Here is a 6138-nt window from a genome sequence, read left to right as displayed (position 1 = left end):
CACTGCCTATAACCGCAGCCCAAAGGCTGTCGTGACTCTTGTTCTCCCGAGCTGAAGGAGGCAGTGCTTTGTTTGTTTGTTTGTTTGAATGAATTGTACTTCTTAAAACCATGTTAGATATACAGAAAAATGGAGAGGATAGTACAGAGTTCCCATGTATGCCACACTTAGTTTCTCCCCTACTATTAACATCTTACATTAGCGTGATATATTTACCATAAGTAATCAGCCAATATCGACACATTGTTATTAATCGAAGTCCATAGTTTATTAGATTTAGTTTAGGCCTTTTTTCTGTTCCAGCATTCCATCCACGATACCGCATTACACTTAGTTACCCTGACTCCTTAGGCTCTTCTTGGTGTGACTGTTTTTTTGGCTTCTGACCTTGATAATTTTGATCAGTACTGGTCAAACATTTTGCAGGATGTCCCTCTATGGGAATCTGTCTGATGTTTTTCTCCCAAGTTGGCTGGGGTTACAGATTTATCACTGTTGATACTGGCTCCGAGCACCTAGCTGAGGTGCTATTTGTCAGGTTGTCCCGTTGAATCGTCACTTCTTTTCCTGCCTTTCTGCACTGTCCTCTCCGAAGTCACTATATACAGCCCACACTTAAGGAGGGGGGCCTTCTGCTCCTTCTTCTTGAGACTTCACATAAAGTATTCAGAATTCTTCTGAAAGGGAGATATGTCTCTCTTCCCCTCCACTTCTTTGTCTAGGCAATTATTTATTTATTTATTTATTTATTTATTTATTTATTTAATAGTCTGTCTTTTATTTCCCCCAAGTTGTTCCATGACTCACTGAAAAAGCAACGGACATTCTGCTCAGAATCCTTTCCCGACCTATCCACCCATTCCCCGCCCCCCCCCCCCCCCCCCCCAGAACACCATCCCGGCCATCTCTACCACTGTCCCAGTGTGGTCTCAGCCCCTCCACTTGACGGGATCTCCTGCACACTTCATATGCCATCAGATGGACAATACTCCCTTTCCTGTGACCGGAGTTTCTCTCCATTTGTCTGTTTCTTCTGAATGAAGAAAAGCAATAAAGGTGGTTTGATGTCTGATCTTATTTATTTGTTCCTCTTACAACAGTCTCATTTTTGACTGGACTCAGACTTTGAGGTAGAAGCTGTCAGAGAAGACAGCCTCCGTCTCTTGGCAATCTGTCCCTGGTGCTTTTCTTTGGCCTCCTTCATTCTGGCCAAAAGCTTAGCGACTTCTGAGCCTCTTCCTTGTTTTTCTTCGTGCGCTGCTTCTTCAAAGCAATGCGCCGACGAAGTTTGTGTTGGAGGACACGTGTAACAAGACGCTTTGGGTGCTTTGGTTCAAGGTTTCTTACCTTCTTTGTTTAGGGGCTTTCTCACAACATACTGGCAGACATCATCTTCCTTTGAGAGATTGAAAAGCTTGTGGATTCTGCTAGCTCTCTTGGACCCCAGGCGATGAGGCACGGTGGTATCAGTGAGTCCAGGAATATCCTTCTCCCCTTTTTTCACGATGACCAAGTTGAGAACACTGAGATTGGCATCCACGATGCAACCCCGAGCAGATTTGCGCTTTCTCCAGTCTTCCGTGGTCGGTAGCAGGAATGCCCCTTACTCAGCAGTAGGTGGACACGGCCATGGGTCAAGACACCCTGCTTCATGGGGAAGCCTTGTTTGTCATTGCCACCACTGATTCGGACCACGTAACCCTTCCATTCTTCCCCTACAGCATCAGCAGCAACTTCTGTGGCCATTCGTACCACAAAAGTTACGAAGTTTGCGTTCATGGTCCACTTCAATGAGTTTCTGGCAGCCAGTGGCTGGGAAAGAGATGTTCAGCTTCATTGTGGTCTATGTTTATTTATTTTTGAGAGAGAGCGAGCACAAGCAGGGGAGGGGCAGAGAGAGAGGGAGACAGAAAATCTGAAGCAGGCTCCAGGCTCTGAGCTGTCAGCACAGAGCCCGACGTGGGGCTCGAACTCACAAAACCTGAGATCATGACCTGAGCCCGAGTCAGATGCTTAACTGACTGAGCCACCCGGGTGCCCCTGGTATCAGCCATTTCTGAGGAGCTGTGCTTTCTTTTACTTGAGAATGACTTTAGAAACCAAAAGCTGGGCACCAGGTATGCTCATTGCTCCTGGGATATTGCTGCTAGACCCTCTCAGCCAACAGAGCAAGGAAATCTGTGTGTTTATACCAACTTGTGCATATACACATATCTATAAGTATTTCTATATTTAACGATTTGTATTTATATTAAGCTAAATGTGAATTCATAGGATGTCTCCAACTCGAATCCATTACTACATGGGTCGGGGCAGTGCTTTTTGTCTCAGAACCACCCCCTCCCCTGCCAAACCCAACATTCATCCCTATTGCTTGATTTGTTAAAAGCCTATTTTTCAGAAACGAATCACATCTGATAGTGAGAGATTGTCCATAACGAGAATCAAATGCACTTTATGAGAAAGATAAAAGGTTAACCCACGATTATCAGTGAATTCGCCTCAAGTGTCAGATTTGTAAAAAGCCTACTTGAAAGACTTCTCCTGGTAAGAACAGTCAGGAAAACTCTGAAATGGAAGACCAATGAAGGGTGTTCCAGCCCAATCAGAACACGTGGCAGGTTGTATTTTCCCACACTGGCAGCAGCGGTATCTCCTACCCCACGTGTTTTTCTTACAGTGTGACCTTGACATTTGCCCTCCTGGGAGGTGGGGTCATGTTTCCTCTTCTTGGCTTTGGAGGGGATGGAGTCATTGGCAGTAAGACAAACACAGAGGATGGGATGCTGCCTGGGTCAGAAAGACTAGACAGCTTCTAGTTCCTGGGAGCACTTGCACTGTCACTCTGAGCTGCCATGTAAACCTTCCCGCTTCTCTGAAGCCACCATGCTGTGAGGAAGCCCAAACCAGCTCCTGTAGAGAGTCCACGTACAGAAACCTTGAAGTCACCTGATGAGAAAGAGATGGCTGGCCAGCCCCTAGCTGCTCCAGCTTCTCTCCTCCAACACTTTCCTACTTGTAGTTACTGTCTGGTAACCTAACTGTCTGATAAACCATCCAGCTGTGACTTACCTCAATTCCTGACTTACAGAGACTGGGAGATATAATACAACAATTTTATTTGGAATGACCAAGTTTTGGGGTGGTTTACTTCACAGCAATATTTGCCGGGATGGAAAACATATTACATACAAAAGTAAATTAAAATTAGTAATTAAAATAACATGGAACTGGGACACAAACAGACCAATGGAAGAGAAAATCCAGAAATCGACCCAAATACATACAGGAACTTAGCATAGATTAAAAAGTGGTATTTCAAATCAGTGGGAAAAGTTGGCCTTTCTAATAATGGGTGTTGCAACAAATGGTAGCTGTATGTAAAAAAAATGAAGTTGGATCTATACATCATATATCAAGACAAACTCCAAATAGTCTAAGATTTAAATGTTAAAAATCAAGCCCACAAAAGAATTAGAAGAAAATGTGGGTGGATTCCCTTCTGACTTTGGATTGGGCAACCTTTCTAACTAAGCCTCTAAATCCACAGACCTTAAAAGAAAAGATTAATCAAATTTACTGTATATAAGAAAAACCTGAAAGGCAAAATAAAAAAAAGGGGGGGACAAATGTCAAAAATATTTGTAATTCACATTGCGGATTAGAAATCAAAAACATATAAAATCCAATAGCTAAATGGGCAAAGACTATAAAAAAAGATAATATGTTAACTCACAATTTCATGATTATGAAAAGTTTATAGAAAATTAAATACAAATGGCCCTTTAAAATATAAAAATGTGCTCAGCCTTACTTGTAAAAAGAATAATTCAAAGTAAAACTCTTCTAAGTACCATTTTCATCCATCAGTTTGGCAAAAACAATCTTGACAAGGCTGTGGGGAAGTAGGTATGCTCACATACAATACACGTTGGAATAACTCCCACGGAGGGCAATTTGGAAATATCTGTCAAAATCCCAAACACGTTGACTCTCCGACTCCCATTCTTGGGATCTAATCCTTACAGCGCTATATGTAACGGCAGAAGATCGGCAAACACCCAAGTGTCAGTCAGCATGGGACTGGGCCGATAGATTTTGAGGAAGCCATATGATGGAATATTCTGTGGCTATAAAAATGGTTGAAGAAACTTTAAGTCTATATGAGGCTCTCCACGACACACTAGTGAAAAAAATAAGACACCGAACAGTGTGTGCAATATGTTGGCTTTCGCGTACGAGAGGAGAAAATAAGTGTGCATATTCATAGTGCTTGTATTTGCATAAAGAAACTGGAAGGACATCCCAGAAATTCATAAAAGTAAGTACTTGGGGTGAGCAGAATGAGGTAGTTGGGAGCAGGGGGCTGGGAGCAAGCATCATCACCGTCTGCCTTTTCCATTTTTCTGATCTCCGACCCATATTGCCTATTTGAGAACAAAGTAAAATTCACGTGACATAAAGGAATCCAGCTCTTCATATTTATTTCCTCAATTTGAAAAAAAGGCGAAAAGCATTCTACTATACATGAGACAACTCAGGAGCATGAATGTCTGGTTGTGGTATTAAGTACCACATTAGAGGCAGTGCTCAGCTGTAAACCAACCAAAGCATTCTTTTCTTGACTTTTATTTTAGGAAAGTTGAGGGCCCATTTCCTGTGGTCATCCCAAGGAGTTGGGCCCACCATTGTCCAAGTGACCCTCAAGTTCAAGAGGGACAGAAAAGCCCAACTCTCCAAGGTCCACCACCTCCCTTAACAGGTCATTGAGACAACACGCTGATTTATGCCCCTTCCATGGTCTTCCATGGTGTTCCACGTGGCTTCTTAACCTGCACTAAGGGTTTTAGATTGCATGTGAGTATTCGCAGAAACATCTGACAGGCTCCTTTGAAAACGCCCATGAATTCGACTTCATTTTCTATGTAGACATGTTCCACAGTCTTCTTGCAGGAAAGGTGGTAGGATGGAGACCCATCTGGGTGAGATTGTTATGCAAATTACACACAAAACACTATTCGTGAAATTTAGGGCTGGGTGGGTCGACAGAGGGTAAAGAAGACGAATCCTTCCAAGTTGCCCCTCAAAACTGACATCAAGGCCACTGGAGTAAGTGTCCGATCGGCCTTCTCGTAAGTCGCAGAGACTCCTCCCAAGGAAATCTGCCAGGCAAGGGTACATCACCTGGTGTCCATGCAATTACTTCTGAAAATACACAGCGTGAGGGTTCCATCTTTGCTTCTTGGATGTAAGTCAGGCTGTTATCTACAAACTGTGTGAAGTCAGTATGTGAAGTTGAATGCCGCTTTGTTTTCCGCACTGATGTTAAAGGAAATGGGTAGTTTCCACCCTGCCCTCCCCTTCGCATTCCTACGTTCTCCTGAAGCATGCCCTTGTGTATTGGCTCCTAGAATATTTTGAAAAGTATTTAAGATATTTCTTTGTTATGTGCAACCCCAAATGCTGCTGTTTTTATATATTCCATAAGTGCTTTATCTCTCTCTCCTCTTTGTCACAATTGCTTTTTGAAGAACCAAGTAAAATGTTGCCTAAGCAACTTACGAAGTTTTCTTTTGGTTGAAAGAAGCAACATGTTCACCCAATTCCTAAGTCCGTCTTTGCCTGAAATCGACTTAACCAATAAATCAGTCTCCATGTTGATAAGCAAGGAAAAAAAAAAGTCATTCTTTTAAGATTTTTTTTTTTTAGGTCAGTCGGTGGTAACAATAGTAACTTCACTTAACTTCAGCAGCAACTGAAGCCGTGTTGTCAATTCAAAAACAGGTTTTGCTGTTCTTCCAGGAAATAACTGTATTTGGGAGGAAGTTTGTCAGCAAATGCTTCTGGAATGTCAGGCTGAGGCTGTGTTCCTGGAGTTAGCAAGTGAATGTGTGTGTGTTTTCACTCTGGGCTGAAAAGATGTGCCAGGTGTTTGTGACAAGCTGTGATGAGGACTGTCCATTGTATTCTTTCTCCTTGTTGGAGAAAGAAAGCTTCTGAGAACAAGCCCTTATTTAAAGGAAGCCCCAGTTAATCCAACAAGGCTTTGAATGAAGTCCCTTTCATGCAAACTGCTTGACGAAGGCCATTGGCCCCCACCCCTACCCCGAGAAACCCTATGAGGCCAGAAGCCGGAAT

General features: G+C 43.0%; 1 pseudogene; it reads right to left on the bottom strand.

Annotated features, from left to right (window-relative positions):
- Window positions 1–1060: 1060 nt before the first annotated feature.
- On the bottom strand, window positions 1061–1837 carry LOC106970208 (40S ribosomal protein S6-like; annotated as a pseudogene).
- Between the last annotated feature and the right edge of the window lie 4301 nt (window positions 1838–6138).

This window comes from Acinonyx jubatus, chromosome C1, assembly GCF_027475565.1.
Source record: "Acinonyx jubatus isolate Ajub_Pintada_27869175 chromosome C1, VMU_Ajub_asm_v1.0, whole genome shotgun sequence".
In the NCBI taxonomy this organism is placed as follows: Eukaryota; Metazoa; Chordata; class Mammalia; order Carnivora; family Felidae; genus Acinonyx; species Acinonyx jubatus.
This window is presented reverse-complemented; position numbering and strand designations above follow the sequence as displayed.